This window comes from Dendrobates tinctorius, unplaced genomic scaffold, assembly GCF_039654945.1.
Source record: "Dendrobates tinctorius isolate UK_male_01 unplaced genomic scaffold, ASM3965494v1 ptg000129l, whole genome shotgun sequence".
NCBI lineage: Eukaryota > Metazoa > Chordata > Amphibia > Anura > Dendrobatidae > Dendrobates > Dendrobates tinctorius.
This window is the reverse complement of record NW_027361797.1, coordinates 40752904-40769920: the sequence shown is the minus strand read 5'-3', so window position 1 is coordinate 40769920 and position 17017 is coordinate 40752904. Positions and strand designations below refer to the sequence as shown.

The 17017-nt window shown below is 47.3% G+C and overlaps 2 protein-coding genes across 3 annotated transcripts in view; one reads left to right on the top strand and one right to left on the bottom strand.

Moving 5' to 3' along the window:
- LOC141047839 (uncharacterized) overlaps positions 1-17017 on the bottom strand; it is a 248460-nt gene that overhangs the window by 155300 nt on the left and 76143 nt on the right. Inside the window, exon 2 of one of the 2 annotated variants that reach the window (XM_073543163.1) lies at positions 12986-13214. The exons of the other annotated variant lie outside the window; for it this stretch is intronic. The gene's annotated coding sequence lies outside the window, so the exon portion shown is untranslated. The remainder of the gene's footprint in view (positions 1-12985; positions 13215-17017) is intronic. 2 annotated transcript variants of the gene reach the window in all.
- Positions 1-17017, top strand: part of LOC141047858 (uncharacterized) — an 83526-nt gene that overhangs the window by 26353 nt on the left and 40156 nt on the right. The gene's annotated exons all lie outside the window — the stretch shown is intronic.

The following is a 17017-nucleotide window of genomic DNA, read 5'->3' as shown; positions in this document are numbered from 1 at the left end:
AGGCATTGCTCCCACTAGCCAGTTTCCTACTCCACACTGATGAGGGGCAATACCCCGAAACAGCTGTCTGTGGATGGATACCATGTTTTGGCATAGGTGGTTTCCTTCATTGGAGACTGCCCTTCCCGTGGTTGTTCCTTCCCGGTGAAAGACCTGGCTAGTTACTGCCTGCGTTGAGAAACATGTGATGGTGTCTCCGCGGCTTATATATTTGCATGTTTTACATATTTCCCATAAGGGATGGAAGCAGTGCTCTAGAATTGCTGCGTTGAGAAACACGTGATGGTGTCTCCGCAGTGTCGGATGTTGATCTCCATGAGGTCATTCATCCTCCTCTTTTCAGGGGAAAATGGTGGACACACTATAAGTTTGTCCTCTTTTATGCCCATAGCAGCCAGAGATGCAGATGTGTTATTTGCAGCATGAGACGGTGCATTATCATGCATGAAAATGATCTTGCTGTGGAAAGCACGGTTCTTCCTCTTGAACCATGGCAGGAAGTGCTGTTTTAGAAACTCCACATAGATTATGGAGTTCATCTTTACCCCTTCAGGGATCCTAAAGGGGCTGACAATCTCTCTCCCCATGATTCCAGCCCAAAACATTACTCCACCTCCTCCTTGTTGCGCCTTAGCCGTGTTTTCATGGGGTGTCCATCAACCAGCTGTTAGGAGTGGCGGAAGGCTCTAAAAAAAAAAAAAAAAAAAATTAAAGTGCCTTCGCCACTCGAGATCCAAAACTGCTGCTGGGAGAGGCAGAGCACAAATATGCACAGGGTTCTAACTCACCCAGATGCAATAATTCAAGCCCTGTTAAAGCACACAGAGCTGCAGGGAAAAATAACACAAAATAGTGTCGCTGAGCCTGTTAACGGCACAGGATCTCAGCGGCACACGTGCGGTAGCCAGATACCGGAGTAGTTAAGGATAGTCACTACAACCGAGCGGACTTACCGTGTACACGTGTGCTCGGCATCGCAACTGCGCACGCCTGGACAGGCTGCGACCGCAGATATCGCAAGCGCGATGCAGGACGCTAAGCTGCTGGAAGATGGAGCTTGTGCGCGTTGGCGCTAGCGCAGGTGCTGACAGAATACCACTCACTCACACAGACGTAATAACCGAGGGAAGGGGTTTCTTAATGAGTCAGTCACCAGTCCAAGCATCCGTCACCATTCACACAGCAGCAGTATAAAAATACTAGCACATGGCATAATGGCCATGCGCACTTTTTATAGCGTACGGGACCTTCCGGAAATCTCCAGAGCCCTGAGCTAAGCCAATGGAATCAGGAGCAGGACCTGAGCACCTGACTCCTGAACTCCAATGGGAGCTCGTCCCGTGGGCATGCTCAGAAGCTGGAAAAAAGGACTTAGCCTCTGGAGACAAATGTGAGAATCTGGATTCCTGCATAGGCATCATAGAACCCAGATTCCTAACATTACCCCCCCTCCTAGGGCCCCCTCCTCCCTGAACCTTCCGATCAGGGGAGACAAGATCTCAAGGTCTCAGGAGGGACACCCGGGAGACAATGGGAGTGGGAGTTTTAGGGGGAGGCCGCCGCGTAACGGCGGGCGTAGCCACACTTCGTTCGGGAAGGCTATCCCGAGCACATAGGGTGCATGCCCGAATGAACTTTTTTACGTCCCGAGCCCTGTGCGGCCACCAATACGATCCGGCCAGAGACTTCGTGGTCTGCATATAGCCACGATGGCCGTCCGCATTGGGCGCGTGTGCCCACGCGAGGACTTTAGGCCGCTGGCAAGGAGGGACAAAAGCCTCACCTACCGACTCACCGTCAGACCATTGCGGGGCGCTGTCTTCCGGAGAAGCAGCGGGTAGATGGTGACAATCGCATATGAACTGTTGAGCCGGACATGTCTCAGAAATGGCACGAGACACTTCCATGGGCTCGGGGGCGGAACCTCTGGCTCGGGCAGATCCAAAGGCTCAAAAAATTTGGGAGCCGGGGTACCTCTCCGTTTGGAGTGAGCTCGCTCCAAACCACGCTCCGAAAAACGGAGATCAATCCGCGAGGAGATTGATATTAACTCCTCGAGACTGGTAGGAATTTCTCTCATGGAGAGACCATCCTTTACATGCTCTGCTAATCCCTACCAGAAGACAGGAATCAGAGCCTTGTCGGACCACTCCAATTCGGACGCCAGTGTCCGGAAACGGACGGCGTATTGACTGACCGAGAGTGATCCTTGAGACAAGGAGAGCAGTTGAAGAGAGGTGTCGTGTGTAACCCGTGGACCAAGGAACACCTGCCTGATAGCAGTTAGCAGATTAGCGGAGGTCTGGATATCCGGGTCACCACGCTCCAATAGTTTCCGTAGCCCATTCCAGCGCCTTGCCCGACAGTAGGGATATAATAAAGGCCACCTTGTCCCGCTCTGTAGGGAATTGCGCAGCCAGCAGCTCCAGGTGAACCGAGCACTGGCTGATAAAACCTCTACAGGAGGCGCCATCCCCAGAATATTTTTCGGGTAACGGGAGGCGGGTAACTGTCGGCACAAGGGTGGACATTGACATACGCCCTACCACGTCCGTGAGTGCTTGGTCAGCAGCATCTGTGGCCTGCGAAGCTGTGAGAGCTCGCTCAAGGGTAGCCAAGCGAGTCTTGAGCTGTCGCACGCACTGCAACAGTTGCTGCTGATCTGCCACCTCCAGCCAGACCCTGGAGATAGTATTGTGTTAGGAGTGGCGGAAGGCACTAAAAAAAAAAAAATAATTAAAGTGCCTTCGCCACTCGGGGTCCACCGTGCGGTGGATGACAAAAACGCTGCTGGGAGAGGCAGAGCACAAATATGCACAGGGTTCTAACTCACCCAGATGCAATAAGGCAAGCCCTGTTAAAGCACACAGAGCTGCAGGGAAAAATAACACAAAATAGTGTCGCTGAGCCTGTTAACAGCACAGGATCTCAGCGGCACACGTGCGGTAGCCGGAAACCGGAGTAGTTAAGGATAGTCACTACAACCGAGCGGACTTACCGTGTACACGTGTGCTCGGCATCGCAACTGCGCACGCCTGGACAGGCTGCAACCGCAAATATCGCCAGCGTGATGCAGGACGCTAAGCTGCTGGAAGATGGAGCTTGTGCGCGTTGGCGCTAGCGCAGGTGCTGACAGAATACCACTCACTCACACAGACGTAATAACCGAGGGAAGGGGTTTCTTAATGAGTCAGTCACCAGTCCAAGCATCCGTCACCATTCACACAGCAGCAGTATAAAAATACTAGCGCATGGCATAACGGCCATGCGCACTTTTTATAGCGTACGGGACCTTCCGGAAATCTCCAGAGCTCTGAGCTAAGCCATTGGAATCAGGAGCAGGACCTGAGCACCTGACTCCTGAAGTCCAATGGGAGCTCGTCCCGTGGGCATGCTCAGAAGCTGGAAAAAAGGACTTAGCCTCTGGAGACAAATGTGAGAATCTGGATTCCTGCATAGGCATCATAGAACCCAGATTCCTAACACCAGCCATCCTCCACTCAATCCATCTGGACCATCGAGCGTTGCACGGCACTCATCGGTGAACAAAACAGTTTGGAAGTCAGTCTTCATGTATCGTTTGGCCCACTGGAGCCATTTCTGCTTGTGTGCAGTGGATAGAGGTGGTCGACAGGATGGCTTACGCACAGCTGCAAACCTCTGAAGGACCCTGCATCTTGTTGTTCGGGGGACGTTGGAGGCACCAGCAGCTTCAAAAACTTGTCTGCTGCTATGACAAGGCATTTTTGCAGCTGCTCTTTTAACCTGACGAAATTGCCTGTTGGAAAGAGTCCTCAATTTTTCCTTATCAGCACGCACACGTGTGTGCTGGGAATCAGCTACATACTTCTTGATTGTGCGATGATCACGATGAAGTGTCTTGGCAGTGTTGATTGTAGTCATGCCTTGACCTAAATACTCCACAATTTGTTGCTTCTCAGCAGCCGACACATCCTTTTTCTTTCCCATTTTGGCAAAAAATGTAGGCTGCTTAATAATGTGGAACAGCCTTCTTAAGTAGTCTTGCCTTTATTTGGACACACCTGCCAAACTAACTTGCACAGGTATCTGCAATTGCTTTCAGTGATATAAAGAGCCCTGACACACATCACCATCAATGAGTTTAAATGACAAACAAAAAAATTCTAACCTTATCACTCCTAAACTCTTTCTGCATAATTTGGAACACAGTTTATATCAGGCTACAAAAGGATGCCTCAGGGATTATGAGGACGCCAACCAGGTACAGTGCAAATATTTATAGCCAGGGGAGGGAGAGGGGGCCCCACTGAAGCAGCTGCAATGGGGAGGGTGTACAGCACCTCCCTTAGTGATGGCGCCAGCCGGCGCAGTGAGCGGGTAATAGGAAAGGTCTCGGTATATCGACGATATACTGTTCATCTGGCAGGGCTCTGAAACGGCGTTGAATTTATTCATAGAGAAACTAAATGATAACTATCTCAATATAAAACTAACTTTCAAATATAGTAATAAGAAGATTGAGTTTCTCGATGTGATGTTGGAAGTCGATGATTCTAACTTTATTACAACAGATGTATTTCGTAAAGTTACGGCTGCAAACTCCCTCTTACATGCCACTTCGGCACATCACCCACAGGCGGTGAGGGCGATACCGGTGGGTCAGTTTTTGCGTATGAAACGCATATGCACTGACAATGATAAGTTTCAAAAACAGGCTCAAACCCTCACTTCTAATTTGAAACAACGGGGATATAATCATAAACTGATAAGGGCAGGATATAGAAGAGCACAACATACACCTAGGAATCAATTATTGATGTCAAAACAAAAGGAAGTGAAATCAGAACAACCGGTACGTCTCATCACAACATTTAATTCGAGGTGGACAGATATTATGGCTATATTAAGGAAACATTGGCCTATTCTCAGGGCAGATGAAGATATATGTAAATTTTTACCAACTAACCCCAGTGTCACATGGAGGCGATCAAAAAATTTAAAAGACCTGTTGACACGAAGCCACTATGTGGCCCCAAAAAAATTATTTTTTTCGGAAAAAACAGGTCCCAAGTGGGGGAGTTTTCAATGTGGCAACTGCTCAGCATGTAAGTTTGTAGATAGGGCATTTACGTTTGATAATAGTGAACAAACAAGAACATATACTATTACACAACATATTACATGTACTACGGAAATGGTAGTCTACTATGCCTATTGTTCTTGTAAGCTCATCTATATAGGTATGACAACTAGACAGCTTAGGACTAGAATTTTAGAACATGTTAGGACATCAGAAATGCAGCTACTGTGCAAGATGAGACTAGCCTTAAAACTATACCTAGGCACTTCTGGGCCTGCCATAATAGTAACCCCAAATGGTTGAGAGTCAAATGTATAGATAGAGTTCAGTTAGGGATCCGTGGAGGTGATTATAAAAAAGAACTACTAAAGAGAGAAACAAAATGGATGGTGTTGTTAGAGACATGCTCTCCCAGAGGTCTTAATGAAACACTGAGCTTCAAGCCCTTTTTATAGTAAGCGCAAATTTTATTTTATAGTGTGTATTATGTATGTAGTAGTGTTTTTTATTAGTATTATCAGCACACTTGGGTCACTTTTTCCTTTTTTCCCCTTGCATGTATGTTGATCCACTATATATTGTTTTTTCAGAAATATTGATTTATGCATATTTCGGCCCGTGATAGCAACTATGAAAACTGATCTTTGAAGAATATCTATCAAATTTAATGAATTCAATCTTTCGGACCATCAAATATTGAAGAATATAAAGAAGAATTATTGATGTATAATTTTGATGGATTTTACATTCATATAAATATTGATCGATATATGTCTGTTCTATTTATATAATGATATGTGTTAATTTTCGAACATGTATCGATAAAGTAGATGATTGATTATGGATGGGACCCTGAATAATTATACATGATCTGTTTCAATATCTCAATGTATGACTAGTGTTATGATACTGATCAGTGTTTTGGTGGAACCTTTATACTACTAATCCCTATGGTTTGGGATCTATGTGCCGACAATATGGGATGTGTATATTTTTTATAATAACTATATGTTTGATATTGTTGGTACTATATTATTGATGTATAAATTGAATGTCCACCTTTAATTATCTGTTATCTCTTATGGCCGATATATATGTTGTATGTCTAAACACCTATGGCATCTATTATTATTTTTGTGATTAACAACTTATGAGCGAGATACAGATAATTGGCTCACATATGGATGGATCTTTTCCACTTTTTTTATTCTCTAACTATTTCTCTCCAGCATCATAGGCTTGAGCGTGAGCCGCACATGCGCTGTGCTGCGGTGTGGTGGCCGGCGCTCTAGTGGGCGTTGCGTTGCCCGGCAACATACCCGGTCATGTGACCGGACTGTGTTGCTGTGTGACGTACGTCCTGAGCGCCGCCCGCCTCGCCGCGTCGCAACATGGCGGGGACACGCCGGATACAGCCGCTTGTTATTGGAGACATATGCGGGGGTATTTAAGGGAGTCTGATCCCATGCTTACCTACCTCCTGATGAAACTGCAGAGGCGGTGAAACGCGTGTCGGGGTGTGTCATAGGTCACTTTATCCTCACTACCAGACGGCAATATGACTGCAGGTAAATGGGATATGCATTGATCATTATGTCTAGTTATTATCAATCTCTGACTATAATGGATAGCTATATGATAAGCTATGTTAAGCTATGTTGTATCTAATATCATATATTGATTGATATAGTCAGTGATTGTTTTGTATATACCTTTGCCATTGTATTTGCTGGGAGATTTAGATATAGGACAGCGGTCCTTGTTATATGATACAACATCCCCAGCAATTTACTGTTAATTAATAAATTTTTTGCCTGGTGGTTAGGCTTATGTGGCCTTTTTACGGTTGTTAGGTATTCACGGCTATGGATTATTGATTAGGGTTAGGTATTTACCACCCGCTATGCATTCTGCACTTTATTGAGTAATTTGGTGTTGCTATGATATGCTTTTTATGTATATTGTGTATTAATAAAATTATATATTTTTTTATCTATTTGTTCCTTCGTTGTTTCTCTATTGGTACTATGTTCTAATATTTTGAAGGGATCGCTATATATGGTGATTTGGAGTTGAGACTATTTCGATGGGTTTTGGGTAATAGGAAAGGTGTTGTGAGTTCGTTTTCCCCTTCACCATTGAGGTCTGATGAACTCCCTCTTCTGGTGAAGGAAGGTAGTGAGGCTGATTACAAAGCACCTGAGCAGAATGATGATGACTGGGTGACTGGGATCGCTGACTGGATATAAGGCGGCCGACGCCCTTCTGCCTTGCGGGTGATTTCTCTGAGGGATTCTTGGAGACCAGTCTGATTCCTGCTCCTCTAAAGCTAAGTTTTCTGCTTTACCTTTTGCATTTGTGTTTTGGTTTTGTTTTGCCTTGTTTTTCTGGATTTCTGCCTTTCCCTGCTGGGTGAACTGAATTCCTTTTTGCTCTGTCTTCAGATAATACCAGAGGACTGATATAGTCTTTTTGAAGCCTAGCGTCTTCAGGGCTTTTTCTCTATCAGTCTGTTGGCTCTTGTTTTTTGAGAGGGTTTTGGCGGATTGCAGACAGCAGCCTTCCTATTCTATCCTATTTAGATAGCTTGGGCCCCGTCATTTGCTCAGCCTGTCTTTCTGTCTGTGTGAGTGTTTTTCCATCTCGCTTCACCGTCATTATATGTTGGGGGCTGCCTTTTGCTTTGGGGTCTGCTCTGGGGCAGTTTAGATTTCCCTTTTCTGTCTTTAGGCTATTTAGTTCTCCGGCTGTGATCGAGGGGTCTAGGGCACCGTAGGAACCCCCCACGGCTACTGCTAGTTGTTGTTGTTAGATTCAGGGGTCTGCAATCCGATAGCTGCCAACTTCTCTGGTTTTCTGAACTTAGCTAGTATTTCTGTTTTTGCCTCCTACGGTGACTCATTCATAACAGAATCACCCGCTTTACCGCAGATCCTAGGGTACTCAATAGCAGGAAAGAATTGTAAAAGAAAAAAAAAGTGTGTATATTTTTTCCTCTATATCTCTGAGGCGGTAGGGGGAATTTTTTTTTCTCTCAATGGAGATAAAGCAATTGTCTGATCGTGTGGAGCGGCTCGCTGCGGAAGTGCGGGGAATTTCCGCCTACCTTGCTCATTCACATGCTGCTGAACCAAAGATCCCTACTCCGGATGTGTTTTTTGGGGATCGGTCTAAATTTTTGAATTTCAAAAATAATTGTAAATTATTTTTTGCCTTGAAGCCTAACTCGTCAGGGAGCTCCGCGCAGCAGGTTAAAATTGTCATCTCTTTGCTGCGTGGCGATCCCCAGGATTGGGTGTTTTCTTTGAAACCAGATGATCCTATTCTGACTAATGTGAACGCATTTTTTCAAGCCTTGGGGTTGTTGTATAACGAACCTAATGCTATTGATCAGGCTGAAAAGACCCTGTTGGCATTGAGCCAGGGTCGAGATTCTGCAGAATTGTACTGTCAAAGATTCCGAAAGTGGGCGGTCCTTACTACCTGGAATGATAATGCGTTGGCAGCTCTCTTTCGGAAGGGTTTGTCAGAAGCCGTAAAAGATACTATGGTGGGATTTCCTGTTCCCTCTGGTCTTGACGATTCTATGTCATTAGCCATTCAGGTTGATCGGCGTAAACGTGAACGCAGGATTGCACGAGAGGTGTTGCCACCTGTTGAACAAGTGTCTGAACCTATGCAATGTGATAGAGTTTTGTCCAGGGAGCAACGTCAGGAGTTCAGAAGGCATAATAAGCTGTGCTTTTTTTGTGGAGATGCCTCGCATATTATTTCTGTCTGTCCTAAACGAGAGAAACGTTTTGCACACACGTTTTCTGTGGGTGGTGTTCAACCTAAGTTTCTTCTGGCAATTACTCTGATCTGCTCCCTGTCCACATTTTCCGCAAAGGCTTTTGTGGTTTGGGAGCAGCCCTGAATCTAATGGACTTGGATTTTGCTAAACGTTGTGGATTTCCGATGACACCTCTGCGGACGCCTATCCCTTTGAGGGGGATTGATGCTACTCCTTTGGCGAAAAATAAACCTCAGTTTTGGACCCAGGTGGTAATGCGGGTCGCCCCAGACCATCAAGAAAATTGCAGATTTTTGGTGTTACATAATTTGCATGATACCATTGATCTGGGGTTTCCTTGGTTGCAAATTCATAATCCAGTGTTGGATTGGAAATCTGTGTCTGTGGTGAGGTGGGGTTGTCGGTGTGCCCTTAGTGAGGTTCCGGTTTTTTCCACCTCTCCTCAGTCGCATGATGTTCCTGACTATTTGGCGGACTTTTATGATGTATTTAGTGAGAATGAGTCTGCGTCTTTGCCTCCTCATAGGAGTTATGACTGTGCAATTGAACTGAGCCCGGGGTGTAAATTTCTTAAGGGTCGGCTCTTCAATTTATCTGTACCCGAGCACGAGGCTATGCGATCCTATATTAAGGAGGCGTTGGAGAAGGGTCATATTAGACCATCCTCTTCACCCTTAGGGGCCGTTTTTTTTTCATGGGCAAAAAGGATGGTTCATTAAGGCCTTGTATTGATTATCGTGCCCTCAATAAAATTACTATTAAATATCAGTATCCGTTACCCCTGATTTCGGATCTATTCTCCAGAGTTAAATGTGCTTGCTGGTTTACCAAGCTTGACCTCAAGGGGGCGTATAATCTTATCCGCATTAAGCATGGGATGAATGGAAGACGGCGTTTAATACTCCGGAGGGACATTTTGAGTACCTGCTGATGCCTTTTGGGCTCACTAATGCCCCTTCTGTCTTCCAGTGCTTCATGAACGATATTTTCCGAGACTTTGTGGATACATTTTTGATTATCTATCTGGATGATATTTTGATCTTCACCAAGGATTGGGATTCTCATGTGGAACATGTTCGGACTGTGTTCCAGATCTTGAGGGAGAATTCCCTGTATGTCAAAGGATCGAAATGCCTTTTTGGGGTACAGAGGATTTCTTTTTTGGGATTTATTTTGTCTCAGTCAACTATTGAAATGGACCCGGCCAAGGTACTGGCCATTCATGATTGGGTTCAGCCCACTTCGTTGAAGGCCCTCCAGAAGTTTTTAGGTTTTGCTAATTTTTATCGGAAATTTATAGCAAAATTTTCTAGTATTGCCAAGCCATTGACTGATCTGACTAAAAAGGGTGCTGATGTGTTGAATTGGTCTCCGGAGGCTGTTTCTTCCTTTCAGGAGCTGAAGCGAAGATTCACTTCTGCCCTGGTTTTGCGGCAACCTGATGTCTCACTCCCGTTCCAGGTAGAGGTGGACACTTCTGAGATTGGTGCAGGAGCGGTTTTGTCCCAAAAGGATCCTGCAACATCTAAAATGAATCCTTGTGCTTTCTTTTCCCGAAAGTTCTCTCCATCTGAACGTAACTATGATGTGGGGAATCGGGAACTGTTAGCCATGAAATGGGCATTTGAGGAGTGGAGACAGTGGTTGGAGGGAGCTAAACACCAAGTCGTGGTTCTCACTGACCACAAGAATTTGATTTACCTGGAGTCGGCCAAACGCTTGAACCCTAGACAGGCTAGGTGGGCCTTGTTTTTTACACGTTTTGATTTTGTGGTCTCTTTTCTTCCTGGCACTAAGAATGTCAAGGCAGACGCCCTCTCTAGGAGCTTCTTTGCTGATTCTCCTGTGGTGACCAAGCCTGCTACCATCTTAGACGAAGGGGTAGTTCTTTCTGCCATCTCGCCCGATTTGAGACGTGCTCTGGAAGAGTTCCAGGACGACAAACCTGAGCGTTGTCCCAGTGGAAAGTTGTATGTTCCTGACCAGTGGAAGAAGAGAGTGATGTCTGAAGTTCATTGCTCTGCATTGGCTGGTCATCCAGGTATTTTTGGTACTAGAGATCTGGTGAGTCGGTCTTTTTGGTGGCCCGCCTTGTCTCGTGATGTCAGGAATTTTGTGCAGTCCTGTGGGACTTGCTCCCAGTCTAAACCTTGTTCTCGCTCTAGTGGGTTGTTGATGCCTTTGCTGGTCCCCAGGAGGCCATGGACCCATATTTCAATGGATTTCATCTCTGATATGCCTGTCTCTCAGAGAATGACTGTTATTTGGGTGATTTGTGATAGGTTCTCTAAGATGGTTCATCTTGTACCACTCCCTAAGTTGCCATCTAACTCTGAGTTGGTGCCCCTGTTTTTGCAACAGGTGGTTTGCTTGCACGGGATTCCTGAGAATATTGTATCTGACAGAGGAGTTTAATTTGTGTCTAGATTTTGGAGGACTTTCTGTTCCAAGCTGGGAATTCAGTTGTCCTTCTCCTCTGCTTTTCACCCTCAGACCAATGGGCAGACAGAGAGAACAAACCAGACCTTGGAGTCGTATTTGAGATGTTTTATTTCTGCCGATCAGGATCATTGGGTTTCATTTTTCCCTTGGCCGAATTTGCTTTAAATAATAGAGCTATTTCTGCCACTTTGATGTCACCTTTTTTTTGTAACTTTGGGTTTCATCCTCGATTTTCTTCAGGGCAGGTGGAGCCTTCTGCCTGCCCAGGTGTTGACACTGTGGTGGAGAGAATGCACCAGATCTGGGACCAAGTGGTGGATAAGTTATCTCTCTCCCAGGAAAAGGCCCAGCGGTTTTCCAACCGACATAGGACCATTGGTCCCCAGTTTAAGGTTGGTGATATGGTTTGGTTATCATCAAAAAATATCGCTATGAAGGTGGCTTCTCCTAAGTTTAAGCCTAGATTTATTGAACCTTACAAGATTTTGGAGATTATTAATCCGGTCTCTTTTCGTTTGGCTCTTCCTGTCACATTTAAAATTCATAATGTGTTTCATAAATCCTTGTTGAAGAGGTTTGTTGAACCAGTTGTTCCTGGGGTGGCACCTCCGGACCCTGTATTAGTTGAAGGTAACATGGAATATGAGGTAGAGAAGATACTGGATTCCCGTCTGGCTAGACGGAGACTCCAGTATTTGGTTAAGTGGAAGGGTTATAGTCAGGAGGATAATTCCTGGGTCTCTGCCTCTGATATTCATGCCAAAAGATTGGTGCGTGCCTTTCATCGGGCTCACCCTGATCGCCCTGGTGGCGTGGATGAGGGTTCGGTGACCCCTCGTCAAGGGGGAGGTACTGTTGTGAGTTCGTTTTCCCCTTCACCATTGAGGTCTGATGAACTCCCTTTTCTGGTGAAGGAAGGTAGTGAGGCTGATTACAAAGCACCTGAGCAGAATGATGATGACTGGGTGACTGGGATCGCTGACTGGATATAAGGCGGCCGACGCCCGTCTGCCTTGCGGGTGATTTCTCTGAGGGATTCTTGGAGACCAGTCTGATTCCTACTCCTCTAAAGCTAAGTTTTCTGCTCTACCTTTTGCATTTGTGTTTTGGTTTTGTTTTGCCTTGTTTTTCTGGATTTCTGCCTTTCCCTGCTGGGTGAGCTGAATTCCTTTTTGCTCTGTCTTCAGATAATACCAGAGGACTGATATAGTCTTTTTGAAGCCTAGCGTCTTCAGGGCTTTTTCTCTATCAGTCTGTTGGCTCTTGTTTTTTGAGAGGGTTTTGGCGGATTGCAGACAGCAGCCTTCCTATTCTATCCTATTTAGATAGCTTGGGCCCCGTCATTTGCTTAGCCTGTCTTTCTGTCTGTGTGTTTTTCCATCTCGCTTCACCGTCATTATATGTTGGGGGCTGCCTTTTGCTTTGGGGTCTGCTCTGGGGCAGTTTAGATTTCCCTTTTCTGTCTTTAGGCTATTTAGTTCTCCGGCTGTGATCGAGGGGTCTAGGGCACCGTAGGAACCCCGCACGGCTACTGCTAGTTGTTGTTAGATTCAGGGGTCTGCAATCCGATAGCTGCCAACTTCTCTGGTTTTCTGAACTTAGCTAGTATTTCTGTTTTTGCCTCCTACGGTGACTCATTCATAACAGAAAGGGATATCACGCAGGGCCCACTTTTTCAGGGCACTCACCACGCGCTTCCTCCGATTGTCTGTCAGTTTCCTCACTGCCCGGCGGCGGTGCAGCAATGTAAGCCGACGCTGCAGCTCTCTGATGCTGAGCCGCGCACCCAAGATGGCCGCCGCCGCGTGGGGAACCAGCCGCCCGCTCCTGTCTCCCCCGCTGCCCGCTCTCAGAAGCCGCCTCCCGACCTGCCGCGGGGTACCCAGGGGGTCCCGATGTCCAAGGGGGTCCAGCCAGCTGTAAAAAAAAAATTGTATTGTAAAAATGAGAAATCGCTGATCAACTTTTAACCCTTATAACTTCCTAACTAAAAAAAATTGTGGTTCCAAAATTGTGCTGTTGGAAATATTACTTATTAAGTTTTTTGTGTGCCATATCTCTGTGATTTAAGAGCTGTGGTGTAGTTACCACTGTGTCGGCTAGGGGGCGCTGTGTGGGTGTCCCAGGACGGGTGTACAGGCACATTCAGTGTGGTAACAGGAGCAGGGTCCTAAATGACCATTGTGGGTCTCAAGGTGGGTGGCCTTGGGATGCAGGCTCCAGGGTGTATTGATCAGCAGAGGTACTGCTGATCTTTCTGTTACACTGTGTCAGGGAAGCCTGTGTGTCTATACAACCTTTGATGATGTCATAGCCATGTGATCCCCTTTGGGTGTGGTTACAGGGCTATGTAATTGAGGTGTTTGGCACATGTGAGAGTGTGGAGGGAGTCTGTCAGAGTGTGGACAGACTTCCATGTGTCCAGGTGGGACACTACAGAGAGTGGTCTGTGTTCCAAGGAAGGAGAAGCCTTCCTGTGTCTGCGGCTGCAGATAGAGCGCTGCTCTGGACATTGCCCTGGCCTATGTATATTAGTTGTATATGGGGAGGACTATACCTCCCAGCATGTGCTGAGACTCTCGGTCCGAGTCTGAAGCCACGGACGTTTATGTTCTTTTGTGCCTAAGATAGAGGCTATTTTGGTGATACGCTGAGTTATGGTTTATGGAGCAAATAAACCTCATGAACTTTGGGAAGAACCTGCCTCATGATTGTCTCCCGCTGCACCTGAGCGAGTCACATCCCTACAATTGATGGAGAATGCGGGCAGCGACTCCCAGAAGCACGTGTGGCAGCGCTGGTGATTCTGAGCCAGGAGAGCAGACGGTCTGACAACCGTGAGTAATACTGACCGAGGTCAGAGAAAGTGACTGTATTAAAATTTGTGGGATACCTCTGGAGGAGAAGAGGCGTCCAGGAACCTGTGTGGCCGACACAGGTAACAGACAGGAGTCTGTGTTGCACTGACCAGGGTCAGTGAGAGACGGATGTCCTGAAGAGCACCCGCTGAGCCCCTGGACCTGGTGAGGCTGGTGTGTTGGGAGACCCTGGGAGGAGGGTCGGCTCCCTGAATAGCACCCGGTGTGCCCTGTGTGTTGGACGGTCTCAGGTGGAGACGGTACGTCCTGAGTGGCACACGAACAGGACATGTGAGAGACTGTGCATGTGTTTTTTTTCTTTTTTTTTCTTTTCCTCTGCAAAACCTGAAGGTGCTTGCTGTGGCTCAGTGGGGTCACGAAGGTCTCGCAGCACAGGGACCTGGTGTTTTCTTTAAGGGATCTGCCCTGGGAGCATTGGTAACAGACGCTGTCTGTCTACGCCATCCTGCTGCAGCTTTATGGCATGTGACTAAGCGGATACAGTAGTTGTGGCTTTACACAACTATTAAGGGTGAGTACCCTGTATTATTGCTGCATAACCCATTATACCTGCACTGGTAAGGCCCTATGGGTGCACTTTTGTGGCTTTTTTATCTTTGAGGGTGACAAGCGGCTTCCAGTAACCCGGCGGGGTTACGAAGGTGACAAGCGGCTTCCGGTGGATCGGCGGGTCCACGAAGATGGCGCAGCAGGAGCTGCAGTGACACCAGCCGCTGTGTATGTGTGTGAACAGCAGCCGGAGGTGCCGGTGATCAGTGACAGCAGGAGCTGTGGTGGTGCCAGCAAAGACTTGTGTGGTATCGTGAGAGACAAACTGTACTGTGTGAACTGTGGCATAAGAAGTTCTGCAGAACGGACATGGGGAAATCCCAAAAGGGGGCGGTGACCCAAAAGGGAGTGGTAACCAAAAAAAGGGGTGGAGTCCCAAAAGGGGGCGGTGACCCAAATTAGAGTGGTAACCCAAAAAGGGGTGGAGTCACAAAAGGGGGAGGTGACCCAAATTGGAGTGGTAACCCAAAAGGGGGTGGAGTCCCAAAAGGGGGCGGTGACCCAAATTGGAGTGGCAACCCAAAGCGGGGTGGTGGTCCAGAAAGGGGCCAAGTTTGAAGAAGTGACAGCACTAGGTGACTCAGTAGGTACGTCTGGAGTACCGCAGTGTATGTGCAGGTCTTTTTCAGAATGTGGAATATCCTTTCCAGGTAGTAATGACGGGCCACAGATGTGTACAGTGATGCTGCACCGGGAAGGAGCCTTTGGTCGGCTGGACTCAGAGAGTCAGGTGACTCTGACAGGAACGCCTCTCGTTTTCTCTCTGACCGAGAAAAACGTCAGGGTTCGCTGTAAACACGGGGTCACGGTAAACTACGCAGTAGACACAGTAGTGTTTGAGGGGACCAAAGGTGGTGAGTGCCAAGGTAGAGGGATACCACGGGACTTAGTCTATGCCTGGGAGAGGGTCGGGACTTTCTTTTGTTTGATGACATTTGGTCGGATGATGGAGATGCTTCGACTGTGGGGCCAGCGGACACTGAGACAGTGACGGCTCCTGACATGGACAGGTCAGAGGTAGAACTGACCAGAGGAAGAAGTACATCTGCCCAACTGACGGACCTGACGTCTCGTGATAAGACAGATGGTGGGCTGGGAGATGAGACTACTGGACTAGACACATTGGTGCTGGACGGTAACTGGAGGGTTCACTCGACTGGTGTGACTGACCCAGTGGTACCCTTTGATGATATAATTAAAGAGGTAGTGGTGAGACACGTGCTGGCCAAAAGAGAACAAGATCATGAGATACAGCTGATAAAGGAGACTGTAACAGAACATGTCGAACGGGAAAGAGTCCTAAGGCAAGCAGCTGAGCACAGAGTGGATGAGCTGGAGAAGGAAGTCTCTGAGCTCAGAGGTCACCTGTCAGCATGTAAAACCATGAACAAGACCCTGTTGGAAGATATGGAGGTGCTCAGAGAGGCCCAAGAGAAGCATCAACAGGAGATTCTCAGGAGAGAGGATCAGCGTCGCTACCTGGCAGAGGAGCGAGATAAAGTTCTGCAAGAACTCAGTGGAGTAGTAAAAGGTCTTCTGCAGAAGAAGTGGATGGGTGAAGACGTACAGCGGCCGTGCCCGACTGATAGCAAGGCAGAACTGCCAAAGCCCATCTTGGAAAAGGGTCCTGAAGACTGTAAATCTCAGGAAGATGGTGAACCAAGAGCTGCACAAGACAGTCACCCGGTCTTGGCAGATACCTTGAGGGAAGTGTCCGTGGGGAACCCAGAGCCATCTGTCCAGGATGAGAGCAAGTCCATGACCTTCAAGTGCGTGATGGAGGTACCCGAAGACGTGCGAGAAGCGTGTGCCAGCGAAGGTGTGCATGAGACCTTTAAAAAGGCAGTAAAGGCCTATAGTGTGAGCTGGGCACCAGAAACAGACCAGTTGGTGATACTGGCAGAAACGGAAGACACAGAGAGAAGGGTGGCTGTCCTGAAGGAGATGCACCTACAATGTCTCCGCACGAAACAGATGCTCGTGGAGCGTAATAGGAAAGCCGCTCGACGTCTGGAGCTTGCAAGGGAAGCACAAAGTCGGCTGGGCTTTGTGGAAGACATAATTCCGGTACCCAGAAATCTGGTGGGGAAAGTCGTTGGCAGACTTGGAAAGGTGATGCAGGAGATGGTGAATCGATCCTGTGTGAAGAGAGTGAGGATCCCACCTGCTGGTGAAATCCAAGTCGTTATTGAAGATGACATGGTTCCTGTCATTGTGGTTGGTTCGGTGGAAAGCATTGGGAAGCTTCGCATGCTCCTGGAATATCGGGTAGCGTACCTGAAGGAGATTGAG